General features: G+C 50.1%; 8 non-coding genes and 2 pseudogenes across 8 annotated transcripts; 5 read left to right on the forward strand and 5 right to left on the reverse strand.

Annotated features, from left to right (window-relative positions):
* Positions 1-843: 843 nt before the first annotated feature.
* LOC148635196 (U1 spliceosomal RNA) lies at positions 844-1,015 on the forward strand. Its single transcript, XR_015933479.1, has one exon. It is a non-coding gene; the product is annotated as a U1 spliceosomal RNA (small nuclear RNA).
* Positions 1,016-1,651: 636 nt separating this feature from the next.
* Positions 1,652-1,770, reverse strand: LOC148635197 (5S ribosomal RNA). The gene has a single exon (XR_015933280.1). It is a non-coding gene; the product is annotated as a 5S ribosomal RNA (ribosomal RNA).
* Positions 1,771-3,576: 1,806 nt separating this feature from the next.
* On the forward strand, positions 3,577-3,740 carry LOC148635198 (U1 spliceosomal RNA). Its single transcript, XR_015933469.1, has one exon. It is a non-coding gene; the product is annotated as a U1 spliceosomal RNA (small nuclear RNA).
* Positions 3,741-4,376: 636 nt separating this feature from the next.
* LOC148635199 (5S ribosomal RNA) lies at positions 4,377-4,495 on the reverse strand. Its single transcript, XR_015933487.1, has one exon. It is a non-coding gene; the product is annotated as a 5S ribosomal RNA (ribosomal RNA).
* A 1,796-nt stretch (positions 4,496-6,291) lies between these two features.
* Positions 6,292-6,455, forward strand: LOC148635200 (U1 spliceosomal RNA). The gene has a single exon (XR_015933449.1). It is a non-coding gene; the product is annotated as a U1 spliceosomal RNA (small nuclear RNA).
* Positions 6,456-7,091: 636 nt separating this feature from the next.
* LOC148635201 (5S ribosomal RNA) lies at positions 7,092-7,210 on the reverse strand (annotated as a pseudogene).
* Positions 7,211-8,985: 1,775 nt separating this feature from the next.
* Positions 8,986-9,149, forward strand: LOC148635202 (U1 spliceosomal RNA). Its single transcript, XR_015933405.1, has one exon. It is a non-coding gene; the product is annotated as a U1 spliceosomal RNA (small nuclear RNA).
* A 637-nt stretch (positions 9,150-9,786) lies between these two features.
* LOC148635203 (5S ribosomal RNA) lies at positions 9,787-9,905 on the reverse strand (annotated as a pseudogene).
* Positions 9,906-11,198: 1,293 nt separating this feature from the next.
* Positions 11,199-11,340, forward strand: LOC148635204 (U4 spliceosomal RNA). Its single transcript, XR_015933422.1, has one exon. It is a non-coding gene; the product is annotated as a U4 spliceosomal RNA (small nuclear RNA).
* A 5,438-nt stretch (positions 11,341-16,778) lies between these two features.
* Positions 16,779-16,849, reverse strand: trnag-gcc (transfer RNA glycine (anticodon GCC)). The gene has a single exon. It is a non-coding gene; the product is annotated as a tRNA-Gly (tRNA).
* Between the last annotated feature and the right edge of the window lie 266 nt (positions 16,850-17,115).

The following is a 17,115-nucleotide window of genomic DNA, read 5'->3' on the forward strand; positions in this document are numbered from 1 at the left end:
TATGGGACAGTTAAAAGTTTTCTAAGATCTCACCCAATTGGCCATATTCCCCTCCGAGATGTCAGCGTCCAAAAACTGGAAGATTTCGTAGCACCCCAGAACAATAGGCAGACCCCTGTGGGCATTTTAACATCAGCCCAAACAAGGAAGGTGTGGAAACACACATCCTCTAAATTTCTGTGCAACATTCACAGAGATTTAGCCTGGAGTGTCGTCCACCAGTGCTTACCGGTACGAACTTTCTTGTACCGTAGGGGCCTCACCCCCAGCCCTCGCTGCGTTAGGGTGGGCTGCGGCGAGGAGGAGACTGTGACCCATCTCCTGTGGTCCTGCTTTTTTGCTAAGGCCTTCTGGGCACAGTTTGAAGATTGGTTGCAGGCTCTCTCGCCCCAATTTACCCTGACCGCTGCTTTCATCATATACGGCATCTCTCCTGTCAAACTTCCTCCTGACGTGTTTGACAGGATCTGGGCCGTGGTGAACAGTGGGAAAGACGCCCTGTGGAGAGTGAGGAACATGGGGCTGTTCAAAGGCATCGAGGTCCCAGTCAAGGCAGCAGGTAGCCTGGCCCTGTTCATCACCCGAGAGAACTATTACCTCAGAGATCTGTGGAGAGAAGGGAGGGAGGAAGCAGAAAATCTGTGGGAAATAGAGAGCATAGGTCAATATCTCAAGAAACTGTGAAAAACATTATCATGTTTAAATAAAGAATGTGATTTGCACCAGAAAAAAAGAAAATTGTTGCTATGTAACTGTTACCGTGTCAAAATGTAATGAGATGTGATCATATATACTGTTTTAAGTATGTATATTAATGTAAAGCTTTCTGATTTGTGATTTCCTGTATTTTTTTGTGAAAAGAAAATAAAGTTCTTAAAAATCGAAAAATCGGTTCACCCAGGGCGAGGCTCGGCCATTGCACTCCGGCTGTGTTGACCCCTGCGAATTCCCCAAATGTGGGAATCTCGACTGCATAATTTCTAGAAGTGGGGGACTGCGTTCGCGCTCTCCCCTGATGTGCTTGGTCCAAAATCAGATACGGGAGGGTTAGGACACCACGAGCTGCGTGGCTGCGGAAGGATCCCGGTTCGACAGGAGTGGACGCCGCTGCTGGTTCTCGCTGGCTTTTAGTTAGGGGTCCGGAGAAGCATCTCAAGCTAGTTCCACTACTCCTTCCGGACGTTCATTCCCTTTTCAAAGTCAGTCGTTTTGCTGTAGTCTGCGTTCTTTAGGCTGATTATCGAGGTTAGCCTTTATTTGGTCATGGGGGGCCTCGGTACTGTATGCTGAGTCTAAAGACAGTTTCACCCATTTTCTGATTGCTCGGTTCTGTACCAGTGCAGACATGTCAAACAGTGAATGGCTGTACCTCTATTGTATCCGTGCTCAATGAATGAAATCGGTAACAAATGAATATATGTCTAGTTATACGAAAAACGAGTGGTTTATCGACTCATCTTCATTTGCAGATTTAGAGGCAGCTTCGATATTCGTTTTACAGACGGGTTTTTTTTTTGGAATATGGGTCACACGCATGCCACAGCAACAAAACATCTCTAGAGATGAGGCTATAGATCACCTTTCCATCCTGCAGGTTTTCCTCCCAAAGCCTACGGCACCAACGGCGACCCCTGCTGGCCGGGAGAGCAAAAGCTTACAGCACCTGGTATTCCCAGGCAGTCTCCCATCCAAGTACTAACCAGGCCCGACACTGCTTAGCTTCCGAGATCAGACGAGATCGGGCGTGTTCAGGGTGGTGTGGCCATAAGCGAAAGCCCCAGCGCCTGACTCGCTACTTGAAGCTGTGTGTGGCGGGGGTTCCGTGCCCCCCGAGCGGGACTGAAGGATCGTTCGTGTGCAACTCTTTGGAAAGGAGCTGCTTTCCAAATCGCATTGCATGCCTGGATGTTGGCGAATGCGCTCCCTTGTGTTGGCTCGTCCCGCACTGGAGGAGGACAAACAATCTGCACGGAGGAGCACCAGGCAAGTCTTCACCAGACAAAAACCTCCAGTGCACAGCACTCTGGAAACATTTCGGGGCTTTCGCGTGTTTATTTCAGCACGTAAAGCGCACCGGTCCAACACGTCGGCCGGGCGCGCGGCGCCTCCGCCCTCTTGTGGCCTTGCGGCGTCAGAGCAAGAGGCTCCTTCTCGCTGCCCTTCCGCTGTGTTGCAGGGCCCCGAGAGGGAACCCGGAGCGCGCACTTTGTGGGGGGCGGGGGACCGCGTTCGCGCTCTGCCCCGGTCTCTTGCGCGAGTACTAAATCTCACGGACAGGGGGGCCTCGTCATTGATTGTTACAGGTGAGACGGGGATTAGGAGGAGACCCCGACTGATGGGTAAAGGGGAGCACTAACACCAGAGGGACACCCCCGGCGTCTCTTTTTGAGAGACGCCCTGGGGTTTCCTAATGGCCAAGGAGGGTCGGGACCTCGGTTTGACGCCTCCCCCGAAGGACGGCGCCTGTTTGTGCAGCAGAGTGTCGCCATCAGGAGGCTGGGGCGTAAGAGAGCCACACAGCCCGCAGGGTGAGCGCTCCCTACTGGTCCCAGTCACACCTCTTGCAGGAGCAGCAGCAACCGGAGCTTTTCCGGGGTGGAATCTCCCATCCGGGTGCCGGCCAGGCTCACACCTGCTGGGCTGCCCCGGGGGTGAGCCCAGTCGAGAGTCGCAGGGCCAGATCTAGTCACCGGGGAGAAACGATACAAGTGAAGGATTGCTCGGCTCTCGGCACTTGAAAAGACCGACAAATGTCTCGTTCCCGCCGGAGCTGAATGTACCCGCATGTGTGGTGTCGTCTTCTTCCCCCGCCCCGCTGTGTTTGCTGTATTGTCTCTGAAGCCGGCCCCCCCGAGACGAGACGGGCTGTTCCTGTGCCCCAATTAACACTTTACAGGTGCCATTCCCCGGCATTGTGGCCATTGTCGGTGCTCACACGCGATAAGATAAGGCGGAGGAGAGCGGGGCATGCCCAGCGGCAGACATTCAAGGAGGGGGCAGTGCGAGGTGAGGTGAGGTGCGACACGCCAGAGCCCCGACGCAGCTAATGCGGAGCACTTGTTGGACTGGCATCGAAAGGACGTGTGCGCACGGAGCGAGCCTTCCCTGCGGCGGAGCGCGGGAACTTTCTCCCCCCCTCCCGCTGCAGGAGTTGTGTGCACTGCAGCGGTGCCGAGAGAAAAGCACAGAAGGCAGCAGGCTCTGGAGAACAGGTAAGAGACGGAGCCTTGTGGGCAGGCGAGCAGGCCCGTTTTTTGGAAATTGCTGAAAAGGTTTGTTCGGTGTGTGGCAGGCGCACGTCGCGAGCTTGCGTGGCGATCTGCCGGTCTGGAGTTATGCAAATGAGGCCGAATTGCATCCCGGGACATGCTGCGAATGCGCAACGGCGACTGCAGATGTGTAGGAAACGGCGCGCTCGTTTTCTCGTTTTGCCCACACTTTTGAGTGTTAGTGTGGCGTGTGAGTGTGTGAAAGAGTGGGCCCAGCAGGAGGCGGTGGCGTGCGGGGCGAGGAGGTGGCCTAGGCTGCGCGATTTGTGCTGTGGGTGCGGGCCGCTTGCAGGGGCCTGTTTAACTCATACTTACCTGGCAGGGGAGATACCTTGATCAAGAAGGAGGTTCACCCAGGGCGAGGCTCGGCCATTGCACTCCGGCTGTGCTGACCCCTGCGAATTCCCCAAATGTGGGAATCTCGACTGCATAATTTCTGGTAGTGGGGGACTGCGTTCGCGCTCTCCCCTGATGTGCTTGGTCCAAAATCAGATACAGGAAGGTTAGGACACCACGAGCTGCGTGGCTGCGGAAGGATCCCGGTTCGACAGGAGTGGACGCCGCTGCTGGTTCTCGCTGGCTTTTAGTTAGGGGTCCGGAGAAGCATCTCAAGCTAGTTCCACTACTCCTTCCGGACGTTCATTCCCTTTTCAAAGTCAGTCGTTTTGCTGTAGTCTGCGTTCTTTAGGCTGATTATCGAGGTTAGCCTTTATTTGGTCATGGGGGGCCTCGGTACTGTATGCTGAGTCTAAAGACAGTTTCACCCGTTTTCTGATTGCTCGGTTCTGTACCAGTGCAGACATGTCAAACAGTGAATGGCTGTACCTCTATTGTATCCGTGCTCAATGAATGAAATCGGTAACAAATGAATATATGTCTAGTTATACGAAAAACGAGTGGTTTATCGACTCATCTTCATTTGCAGATTTAGAGGCAGCTTCGATATTCGTTTTACAGACAGGTTTTTTTTTTGGAATATGGGTCACACACATGCCACAGCAACAAAACATCTCTAGAGATGAGGCTATAGATCACCTTTCCATCCTGCAGGTTTTCCTCCCAAAGCCTACGGCACCAACGGCGACCCCTGCTGGCCGGGAGAGCAAAAGCTTACAGCACCTGGTATTCCCAGGCAGTCTCCCATCCAAGTACTAACCAGGCCCGACGCTGCTTAGCTTCCGAGATCAGACGAGATCGGGCGTGTTCAGGGTGGTGTGGCCGTAAGCGAAAGCCCCGGCGCCTGACTCGCTACTTGAAGCTGTGTGTGGCGGGGGTTCCGTGCTCCCCGAGCGGGACTGAAGGATCGTTCGTGTGCCACTCTTTGGAAAGGAGCTGCTTTCCAAATCGCATTGCGTGCCTGGATGTTGGCGAATGCGCTCCCTTGTGTTGGCTCGTCCCGCACTGGAGGAGGACAAACAATCTGCACGGAGGAGCACCAGGCAAGTCTTCACCAGACAAAAACCTCCAGTGCACAGCACTCTGGAAACATTTCGGGGCTTTCGCGTGTTTATTTCAGCACGTAAAGCGCACCGGTCCAACACGTCGGCCGGGCGCGCGGCGCCTCCGCCCTCTTGTGGCCTTGCGGCGTCAGAGCAAGAGGCTCCTTCTCGCTGCCCTTCCGCTGTGTTGCAGGGCCCCGAGAGGGAACCCGGAGCGCGCACTTTGTGGGGGGCGGGGGACCGCGTTCGCGCTCTGCCCCCGGTCTCTTGCGCGAGTACTAAATCTCACGGACAGGGGGGCCTCGTCATTGATTGTTACAGGTGAGACGGGGATTAGGAGGAGACCCCGACTGATGGGTAAAGGGGAGCACTAACACCAGAGGGACACCCACGGCGTCTCTTTTTGAGAGACGCCCTGGGGTTTCCTAATGGCCAAGGAGGGTCGGGACCTCGGTTTGACGCCTCCCCCGAAGGACGGCGCCTGTTTGTGCAGCAGAGTGTCGCCATCAGGAGGCTGGGGCGTAAGAGAGCCACACAGCCCGCAGGGTGAGCGCTCCCTACTGGTCCCAGTCACACCTCTTGCAGGAGCAGCAGCAACCGGAGCTTTTCCGGGGTGGAATCTCCCATCCGGGTGCCGGCCAGGCTCACACCTGCTGGGCTGCCCCGGGGGTGAGCCCAGTCGAGAGTCGCAGGGCCAGATCTAGTCACCGGGGAGAAACGATACAAGTGAAGGATTGCTCGGCTCTCGGCACTTGAAAAGACCGACAAATGTCTCGTTCCCGCCGGAGCTGAATGTACCCGCATGTGTGGTGTCGTCTTCTTCCCCCGCCCCGCTGTGTTTGCTGTATTGTCTCTGAAGCCGGCCCCCCCGAGACGAGACGGGCCCCAATTAACACTTTACAGGTGCCATTCCCCGGCATTGTGGCCATTGTCGGTGCTCACACGCGATAAGATAAGGCGGAGGAGAGCGGGGCATGCCCAGCGGCAGACATTCAAGGAGGGGGTAGGGCGAGGTGAGGTGAGGTGCGACACGCCGGAGCCCCGACGCAGCTAATGCGGAGCACTTGTTGGACTGGCATCGAAAGGACGTGTGCGCACGGAGCGAGCCTTCCCTGCGGCGGAGCGCGGGAACTTTCTCCCCCCCTCCCGCTGCAGGAGTTGTGTGCACTGCAGTGGTGCCGAGAGAAAAGCACAGAAGGCAGCAGGCTCTGGAGAGCAGGTAAGAGACGGAGCCTTGTGGGCAGGCGAGCAGGCCCGTTTTTTGGAAATTGCTGAAAAGGTTTGTTCGGTGTGTGGCAGGCGCACGTCGCGAGCTTGCGTGGCGATCTGCCGGTCTGGAGTTATGCAAATGAGGCCGAATTGCATCCCGGGACATGCTGCGAATGCGCAACGGCGACTGCAGATGTGTAGGAAACGGCGCGCTCGTTTTCTCGTTTTGCCCACACTTTTGAGTGTTAGTGTGGCGTGTGAGTGTGTGAAAGAGTGGGCCCAGCAGGAGGCGGTGGCGTGCGGGGCGAGGAGGTGGCCTAGGCTGCGCGATTTGTGCTGTGGGTGCGGGCCGCTTGCAGGGGCCTGTTTAACTCATACTTACCTGGCAGGGGAGATACCTTGATCAATAAGGAGGTTCACCCAGGGCGAGGCTCGGCCATTGCACTCCGGCTGTGCTGACCCCTGCGAATTCCCCAAATGTGGGAATCTCGACTGCATAATTTCTGGTAGTGGGGGACTGCGTTCGCGCTCTACCCTGATGTGCTTGGTCCAAAATCAGATACGGGAGGGTTAGGACACCACGAGCTGCGTGGCTGCGGAAGGATCCCGGTTCGACAGGAGTGGACGCCGCTGCTGGTTCTCGCTGGCTTTTAGTTAGGGGTCCGGAGAAGCATCTCAAGCTAGTTCCACTACTCCTTCCGGACGTTCATTCCCTTTTCAAAGTCAGTCGTTTTGCTGTAGTCTGCGTTCTTTAGGCTGATTATCGAGGTTAGCCTTTATTTGGTCATGGGGGGCCTCGGTACTGTATGCTGAGTCTAAAGACAGTTTCACCCGTTTTCTGATTGCTCGGTTCTGTACCAGTGCAGACATGTCAAACAGTGAATGGCTGTACCTCTACTGTATCCGTGCTCAATGAATGAAATCGGTAACAAATGAATATATGTCTAGTTATACGAAAAACGAGTGGTTTATCGACTCATCTTCATTTGCAGATTTAGAGGCAGCTTCGATATTCGTTTTACAGACGGGTTTTTTTTTTTGAATATGGGTCACACACATGCCACAGCAACAAAACATCTCTAGAGATGAGGCTATAGATCACCTTTCCATCCTGCAGGTTTTCCTCCCAAAGCCTACGGCACCAACGGCGACCCCTGCTGGCCGGGAGAGCAAAAGCTTACAGCACCTGGTATTCCCAGGCAGTCTCCCATCCAAGTACTAACCAGGCCCGACGCTGCTTAGCTTCCGAGATCAGACAAGATCGGGCGTGTTCAGGGTGGTGTGGCTGAAAGCGAAAGCCCCGGCGCCTGACTCGCTACTTGAAGCTGTGTGTGGCGGGGGTTCCGTGCCCCCCGAGCGGGACTGAAGGATCGTTCGTGTGCAACTCTTTGGAAAGTAGCTGCTTTCCAAATCGCATTGCGTGCCTGGATGTTGGCGAATGCGCTCCCTTGTGTTGGCTCGTCCCGCACTGGAGGAGGACAAACAATCTGCACGGAGGAGCACCAGGCAAGTCTTCACCAGACAAAAACCTCCAGTGCACAGCACTCTGGAAACATTTCGGGGCTTTCGCGTGTTTATTTCAGCACGTAAAGCGCACCGGTCCAACACGTCGGCCGGGCGCGCGGCGCCTCCGCCCTCTTGTGGCCTTGCGGCGTCAGAGCAAGAGGCTCCTTCTCGCTGCCCTTCCGCTGTGTTGCAGGACCCGGAGCGCGCACTTTGTGGGGGGCGGGGGACCGCGTTCGCGCTCTGCCCCCGGTCTCTTGCGCGAGTACTAAATCTCACGGACAGGGGGGCCTCGTCATTGATTGTTACAGGTGAGACGGGGATTAGGAGGAGATCCCGACTGATGGGTAAAGGGGAGCACTAACACCAGAGGGACACCCCCGGCGTCTCTTTTTGAGAGACGCCCTGGGGTTTCCTAATGGCCAAGGAGGGTCGGGACCTCGGTTTGACCTCTGTTTGTGCAGCAGAGTGTCGCCATCAGGAGGCTGGGGCGTAAGAGAGCCACACAGCCCGCAGGGTGAGCGCTCCCTACTGGTCCCAGTCACACCTCTTGCAGGAGCAGCAGCAACCGGAGCTTTTCCGGGGTGGAATCTCCTATCCGGGTGCCGGCCATGCTCACACCTGCTGGGCTGCCCCGGGGGTGAGCCCAGTCGAGAGTCGCAGGGCCAGATCTAGTCACCGGGGAGAAACGATACAAGTGAAGGATTGCTCGGCTCTCGGCACTTGAAAAGACCCACAAATGTCTCGTTCCCGCCGGAGCTGAATGTACCCGCATGTGTGGTGTCGTCTTCTTCCCCCGCCCCGCTGTGTTTGCTGTATTGTCTCTGAAGCCGGCCCCCCCGAGACGAGACGGGCTGTTCCTGTGCCCCAATTAACACTTTACAGGTGCCATTCCCCGGCATTGTGGCCATTGTCGGTGCTCACACGCGATAAGATAAGGCGGAGGAGAGCGGGGCATGCCCAGCGGCAGACATTCAAGGAGGGGGCAGTGCGAGGTGAGGTGAGGTGCGACACGCCGGAGCCCCGACGCAGCTAATGCGGAGCACTTGTTGGACTGGCATCGAAAGGACGTGTGCGCACGGAGCGAGCCTTCCCTGCGGCGGAGCGCGGGAACTTTCTCCCCCCCTCCCGCTGCAGGAGTTGTGTGCACTGCAGCGGTGCCGAGAGAAAAGCACAGAAGGCAGCAGGCTCTGGAGAGCAGGTAAGAGACGGAGCCTTGTGGGCAGGCGAGCAGGCCCGTTTTTTGGAAATTGCTGAAAAGGTTTGTTCGGTGTGTGGCAGGCGCACGTCGCGAGCTTGCGTGGCGATCTGCCGGTCTGGAGTTATGCAAATGAGGCCGAATTGCATCCCGGGACATGCTGCGAATGCGCAACGGCGACTGCAGATGTGTAGGAAACGGCGCGCTCGTTTTCTCGTTTTGCCCACACTTTTGAGTGTTAGTGTGGCGTGTGAGTGTGTGAAAGAGTGGGCCCAGCAGGAGGCGGTGGCGTGCGGGGCGAGGAGGTGGCCTAGGCTGCGCGATTTGTGCTGTGGGTGCGGGCCGCTTGCAGGGGCATGTTTAACTCATACTTACCTGGCAGGGGAGATACCTTGATCAAGAAGGAGGTTCACCCAGGGCGAGGCTCGGCCATTGCACTCCGGCTGTGTTGACCCCTGCGAATTCCCCAAATGTGGGAATCTCGACTGCATAATTTCTAGAAGTGGGGGACTGCGTTCGCGCTCTCCCCTGATGTGCTTGGTCCAAAATCAGATACGGGAGGGTTAGGACACCACGAGCTGCGTGGCTGCGGAAGGATCCCGGTTCGACAGGAGTGGACGCCGCTGCTGGTTCTCGCTGGCTTTTAGTTAGGGGTCCGGAGAAGCATCTCAAGCTAGTTCCACTACTCCTTCCGGACGTTCATTCCCTTTTCAAAGTCAGTCGTTTTGCTGTAGTCTGCGTTCTTTAGGCTGATTATCGAGGTTAGCCTTTATTTGGTCATGGGGGGCCTCGGTACTGTATGCTGAGTCTAAAGACAGTTTCACCCGTTTTCTGATTGCTCGGTTCTGTACCAGTGCAGACATGTCAAACAGTGAATGGCTGTACCTCTATTGTATCCGTGCTCAATGAATGAAATCGGTAACAAATGAATATATGTCTAGTTATACGAAAAACGAGTGGTTTATCGACTCATCTTCATTTGCAGATTTAGAGGCAGCTTCGATATTCGTTTTACAGACGGGTTTTTTTTTTTTGAATATGGGTCACACACATGCCACAGCAACAAAACATCTCTAGAGATGAGGCTATAGATCACCTTTCCATCCTGCAGGTTTTCCTCCCAAAGCCTACGGCACCAACGGCGACCCCTGCTGGCCGGGAGAGCAAGAGCTTATAGCACCTGGTATTCCCAGGCAGTCTCCCATCCAAGTACTAACCAGGCCCGACCCTGCTTAGCTTCCAAGATCAGACGAGATCGGGCATGTTCAGAGTGGTGTGGCCGTAAGCGAAAGCCCTGGCGCCTGACTCGCTACTTGAAGCTGTGTGTGGCGGGGGCTCCGTGCCCCCCGAGCGGGACTGAAGGATCGTTCGTGTGCAACTCTTTGGAAAGGAGCTGCTTTCCAAATCGCATTGCGTGCCTGGATGTTGGCGAATGCGCTCCCTTGTGTTGGCTCGTCCCGCACTGGAGGAGGACAAAGAATCTGCACGGAGGAGCACCAGGCAAGTCTTCAGTGCACAGCACTCTGGAAACATTTCGGGGCTGTCGCGTGTTTATTTCAGCACGTAAAGCGCACCGGTCCAACACTTCGGCCGGGCGCGCGGCGCCTCCGCCCTCTTGCTGCCCCTGCAGCTGCTTCACTTTTCCCTTTAGTTGCCATCGATTTTTTTGTAGTGCTATACATATACGATTGAGGTATCTTAGAGTTCTCCTTCGAAGACCCAGCACTCTCTTTTCTTTTCCCAGTGTTACTCATATCGGACTTTTTAAACCTAAAAAAAAATCGTTTTTTTTTTCTTTCAATTATAACTGAAGTTTAAACAACTAGTGTTAAGTCCTTATTTTTCTGTAGTCAAAAAAAGCAAAAATTAACATTCAGGTCATGAAAAACTCAAAAAAACTCCCCAACCACTAAACTTTACCTCCCACCTGAGCGCCATCTTGAACGCCCCTACCACCAGAGAATGCTCACGATTTCGGAAGCTGTCTCCGGGACGTGCTGATTCCACACATCCTGAATAAATCATGATATTGTTAGTTGCTGTAGCTAGACGTTCAAATGAGTTTCATGGCCAGATGGACTGTTTCCTCCAGCGGTATAATATTGCAGTGAGACAGCACGATGCCTGCAAGACTATGTCACGCTAAACGCCACAGATTGTGTTTGTCCGTTCGTGTCAGTCGTCCCGCAGCCACGGGAAGTGGGACACAAACATGCTGCAATGCTTTCAAGACGTTAGGATTTGTTTGTGCAACATCCAAGAGGAGTACTTGTGGCTTGAATGTGAACTGTACGTGCCCGCCCCCTTTCCTCTGTAGTGCATGAGTTCCTCCCGGCATGCCCTTCGTCATTGTTCTGTCATCTTGTATTTAAAGGGTTGTATTTCTGCTGCTGAAAATAAGCAACGGTTTTCTCACAACGCCCTTTGTTCCCAACGGAGCCCTTGTCTGTCATGAAATTCTTCAAAACCTCAAGCTAGAAGAAGAAGAAGACGACAAATATGAAGCGTTATAGCAACGACATGCCATGACACGATCGATAACGATTTCCATAGGATCCCCGCGGTTGCCTGGCAACCGTCAGCTTTGCGCAGTGGCAGTATCGTAGCCTGTGAGGGTTAGCCGAGGCGTGATTATTGCTAGTTGAAAACTTTTCCCAATACCCCGCTTCCGCCGGTTTGCAATACAATCGGCGAAAGCAATTTTTGACAGTCTCGTCAGAGACTGAGCAAGGTGTTTAAAGACAGATTTGGTCACGGTGATATCATGGTAGAAAGAAACGAACTTGTTACGTGTCAACAGAAACGCTCTTTCAGCTTTATGCAGAGAACAGCGTCTGTCGAGATTACTTTTGTGTCAGCGCGAAACGCCGTGTGCTTGTCAGTATGATTTCATATTGCTCGTAGCGGCGCCTGGCTTTTGTCTGTCAAACGTTAGGTTGCGCTTCTTCATGCTGCATCGTCGGCATGAGTGGAGCATTTTAAACGTCTGTACTTACTGCGCCCCATAAGAAATCGTTTGTCCCCATTCAAAAGAGATTGTGCGATGTCCTGCAGCGTTCGCAAAGCAAACCTTTGACAGTTTGAAAAGAGGAATTTATTCTGCTTCCTGTGCGTGCAGTAGTTACAAAGTTGAACGTCTTTACACGATCTGCTGCAGTTTTCAGTGGGTGGGCTTTGTCAAATGGCTTGGAAAAACGCACTGTGTTTCTGCTCGGGAAACATCATGAGCAGTGTCCTGCATGTTTTCTGTGTATAGCTGTCTTTTAACGCATACAGAATTCATTCGAAATCATTGATTTCTCCAATTAACAAGGGTCTCTTTTTGAACCTGCCAGAAGCATTCTTACAATGTAACAGATTTACTCCGGGGAAGGGCAGCATGACATTGAGAGTAGCTCAAGCTTTCAGCACCTTTATCTGACTGCATGTATGCAGACTCTGCTCAGAATCCCCTGTAAGATTCTCCTTCAATTCCGTTTTGCAGTGCTTTAGCTCTTTCAAAAGGCTTCGCTTTGCTAGTCACAATCCAAGGCTCATGACAGCATTTGAAAACATTCGTAACTGCGTTGGCCGGGAATCGAACCTGGGTTAACTGCTTTGAAGGCAGCTATGCGCAACACTGGCTCGCTCCAGAATAAATCTCACGTCGAGGGCATATTTTTTTCCATTTTACCGTGAGTCGGGCTCAGCTGCACAGAGGAGAGAGCAGAGCAATGAGGTCACGGGGACAGGGGAGTCACACGCTGGCGGTTTGAATACGCGGAAGATCACTGAGGGATCCACAGTATATGGACCCTCCGTGCGCCATCAGTCCGCACTCCGGACTCTGAATCCTGCCATCCGAGTTAAGATCTCGGCGGAACCTGAGGCGCAGTTCCTTCTTAAAACGTAATCTGGTGAGCATTTCTAGAATCGTACTTGTATAGATGCAGCCTTTAATGTGTTGCTAGGTTAAAATTGATGACTTCTTGTATTTCAGTAGGCAACTGCCCTCTTGATTTCGGATTTAATTTCTTTATTACAGGGGCGCTTTTATGAAGACAGAGTCATGTTCAGGTACTTTGCTTGATGGAGGAAGCTCATTTCGGACTCTGTGATCTGCTCACCTGGAAAGGTCTGCTATACTACTACAAGAGAGAAGTAGAGTCTGGAAGAAGGGACAATTTTATGATACTTTGGAAGATAATGTTTTTTTTTTCTTATACTGAAAATGAAAGGTAGTTGTTTCTATATGGACTCAGTCTTTGGAATTTGTATATATATATTTCAGTGATCCCTCAGCCATTCCTTCTGTATTGTAATTCAATTTCTCTTTTAAAATTCCTTCCCCACTTCTAGGACCTGCAGTTGCTGAACTCCACAATGGCTTCTATTGGAAAGTCTGTGACTGAGACCAAGTGTTCACTTTTTTATGAAACCATTATTTATTTAGGAGCAATGAGCAATTCTTATATAAATGCAATAAAATCATTATGCTCAAACTATGAGAGAGAAAATTAAGGATAATTTAAGAAATCAGTCTTAGCTTGTTTCTATACACAGATGGTATTATTTATTTTCAAAGGAAACCCGCGAGGATTCCCCTGGTGTGCAAGATGTGCCTGAATACTCTTGATCAGCTTCCTGCTCACTTGAAGAGGGCGTGTATGAAGCACGCCACGGCAGAAAACATCAGGATGGCCTCTCAACAGGCGAGGGAGGACATGATGAATCACCTGAAGAACGGGGTCATCGTGGATTACCACAGAATAGAGATCGTGTCTGGTGAGGCAAACAGGATAGTGGTTGTAAGACTGCTAGAGTCCTTGGGCCTTTTTGTACATGGGAAGCCTGAAGACACATTGGCAAGGTGAGATATTTTTAATCTGTAAGGCTTCTGTAGTTTCTTTTTGAAATCATTGTTACAACATATTATGTAAAAGCATGTTGAAAAGAAATCTACCTGCATTCCAGCGGCCCTGAGCAAGAGGCCGCTGTCCAGGAGGAAGAGATGCCAGAGGCTGCTCTAGAAACTGAAACAGAAGCGGATAAGGAAGGGGAAGATGTGAGCTCTGAAGAACTCTATCAGCAGTAAGACTTTTTTATTTTTCAGATGTATCTATTTTTTACTAAAATTCTAATTTGTCTTATAGGTATAAAATGTTTAAACCGGAGTTTTATATCCTTACAGGCCCTGAGTAGTTAAAAAGTATCAGCAGGCCGGAAGAGAGTGGCCCAAGCTGGACTCTATAGAAAGCACTCCCTGGATGCTCCTCTCCTGATTGGATTCAAACAGTACCTTACCAAGGATCTGGGAGTGGCAAATTATTCTCAGGAGGTATTTATTTTTTAAAGGCATTTAAAATTAAGCAATGGTATCTTCATTGTAAATGTTTTTATTTCTTAGCTTAAAATTCACCCATGTGAAATGATGTCAGCCATAAACATCATGACTTTTGTCTGTCAAAATATATTATATAATATATTTCCTACCTAAATCTATTCTACTTAAATTATTACATTATACACAATTTGAGTTCATTTTAAAAAGTAAAAGGTAATGAAAGGAATGCATTTTCATAAGAAAGATAATACCGATATGCATGTGATAATCTTCCTTATATCATGTAGTGCATCATTTGGACACTTTGTGGGCTTCAAATACAAAGAAAATCATGTTCTATGGTACAAGATAAATACAAAACTTAAGCTTCTTTATAAAGCATAAGCAATCATTTATTACATCGCTTCTTGAATTAAATCTTTTGACAAGAGGTAAGACTTCTGTTACATTTAAACCCATGTTTAGCTGTGTTTTTTAGATTTAACTGAACCAATTTCTGTGTGTGCTAATGTCCTTGAATTCTGACAACATCACACTAAATTACATGATATAAAACAGCTAATGTTTCTAGAGATAAAGTTTCTGAGATGCTTCTAATTACTTTTTATTACCAGGGACAGTTTAATTCACCTTGTACAGTACTGTAAGACCAAGATGCTTTTTTTAAAAGTTATTTAACATTTTATAGAACTTTGTCTACTATGGCAACATGATGTGCTTGGTGAAACTTGGAAAAATACTGCTTGGCCACTTATCTTAAGATAAAGATAGGATAAAGGTTTATCTTTTGCACCTACCTGACCCCCAGGGAAGGCCAATGCTTTCTAAGTTGATGGTTCCCTACAGTAGACTGTACTTTAATTTCAAAGGTAATGTATATTGACCCAAATCAGTTTTGGAATCCAATCTACTGACGAGATGGAGCACATCCTTTTTTCAGGATTTTAGCATCATACGTTTGGTATATTTAGTCCCTAATGCTGAAAGAAATGATCATAGAACATTTGGACACTTTGTGGGCTTGAAATACAAAGCAAATCATGTTCTATGGTACAAGATAAATACAAAACTTAAGCTTTTATTTTAATTAGATTTGTTTATAAAGCATAAGCAATCATTTATTACATTAATATATGTAAAAATAACATTTTAGCATCATACGTTTAGTATATTTAGTCCCTAATGCTGAAAGAAATGATCATAGAACATGACATCTAACCTTACCTGCGGTGTTTTTAATCCCTATTGCTCAATGCACGGTGAAAGCATTCCATACATGTGTCTGACAATGAGGAATAGGCCCCTGAGACAGTCATTTGCCTGTTTCACAAATGATCGTATTTTACTAGAGATTCTGTTTGGGATTCAGATGTGCATTCGGACAGCAATCCCTTTCAAGAAATGATACGTTCTGGATGAGGTCAAAGGTGATGGAACACTGTATTTAGGATGTGTTTGCAGTGATTGTGTCTCCTGCTTCAACGCAGTGATAAACAGATGTGCTCCTTTAATTTATTGGTACATGCCCAGGGCAGTAAGCAGTCTGAGGATTTATTTCCAGATGGCATAGAGCAGTGAAGCAGTGAAGTAGTGCAAAACACTGGATCATTATATTATTAGAATCTATTCTACTTAAATTATTACATTATACTCAATTTGAGTTCATTTTAAAAAGTAAAAGGTAATGAAAGGAATGCATTTTCATAAGAAAGATAATACCGATATGCATGTGATAATCTTCCTTATATCATGTAGTGCGTCATTTGGACACTTTGTGGGCTTGAAATACAAAGAAAATCATGTTCTATGGTACAAGATAAATACAAAACTTAAGCTTTTATTTTAATTAGATTTGTTTCTAAAGCATAAGCAATCATTTATTACATTAATATATGTGAAAATAACATTTTAGCATCATATGTTTAGTATATTTAGTCCCTAATGCCGAAAGAAATGATCATTTGTTTAACATGCACGGGTCTGTCTCAAAGGATGCAGTACTCCTGAAGGGTCTCAAACCCTACATTTCGGATGCCTAGCTGTATCCCTCACATGTGGCACCTCAGAATGACTTCTAACCTTACCTGTGGTGTATTCAGTCCCTATTGCTCAATGCACAGTGTACATACTGCATACATGTGTCTTGAGAATGAGGAATGGGCCCCTGAGACAGTCATTTGCCCGTTTCACAAACAGGGACCTGGACCTAGACCTGGCCCGTACAGGGCTCAAACCCGCGACCTTGGCGTTATTAGCACCACGCTCTAACCAACTGAGCTAACCAGCCTCACGACAGTGCTCCTCTCTGTGCTGCAAAAAATCAAACTCAGGGAATTTCTTTTGTCCTCCTTTGAATAGAAAGCCGTGTAATCAGTGTACGGGTTTTCTCGTGCAGTTTCATGGTTCTTGTAACCCAAATCCTACACTGGCCTGAAGTGCCCCCCCATTTCACAGCATTTTTCAGCTGATTTAAAATGTACCTAAAGGAGAAGCATTATTGAAGACCATCAATTACCAAGAGCTTTTGTCAAAGGTTTTGGTGGTCATTTTGAATGACCACAGAGCGCTGTGACCTCGGTTTTACATCTCATCCAAAAGACAGCGCCCTTTTACAACACAGCATCTCCGTCACTATACTGGGGCATTGGGACCCGCACAGACCTCAGGGTGAGCGCCCCCCCGCCGGCACCATTAACACCGCTTCCAGCTGGAAGCTTTGTTTTTCCCTGTAGCTCATCCAGGTACTGACCTGGCTCACACCTGCTTAGCTTCAGTGGGTTTTCAGTTGCGAGTTGCAAGGGGATGCAAGTGATTGAGCCGCTCGCTGCAAAAGCCACTGCATTGGCCGGGAATCGAACCCGAGCCTCCCGCGTGGCAGGCGAGAATTCTACCACTGAACCACCAATGCTCAGTGCCTGGGCCTTCAAAAAAGACGCTTTTTTGGTGCTCTGTGCAAAACGCGTCGACATCTGCTTCCAGCTGCAAAATGCCATTTGCGGACGCTGAAGAACTTATTTCTAAGGCAGCGGGTACAAGCGATTGGGCGTTTTAAAACCACCAGGAACAGCAAAGAGGCACGCTTCTTTGCTTGAGCCGAAACACACCGACTGAAAGTGGACAACGTAGTCGGCAGGATTGGAACCTGTGCGGGGAGACCCCAATGGATTTCTAGTC

This window comes from Lepisosteus platostomus, unplaced genomic scaffold (genome assembly GCF_059453375.1).
Source record: "Lepisosteus platostomus isolate fLepPlt1 unplaced genomic scaffold, fLepPlt1.hap1 Scaffold_30_H1, whole genome shotgun sequence".
NCBI classification, from domain to species: domain Eukaryota; kingdom Metazoa; phylum Chordata; class Actinopteri; order Semionotiformes; family Lepisosteidae; genus Lepisosteus; species Lepisosteus platostomus.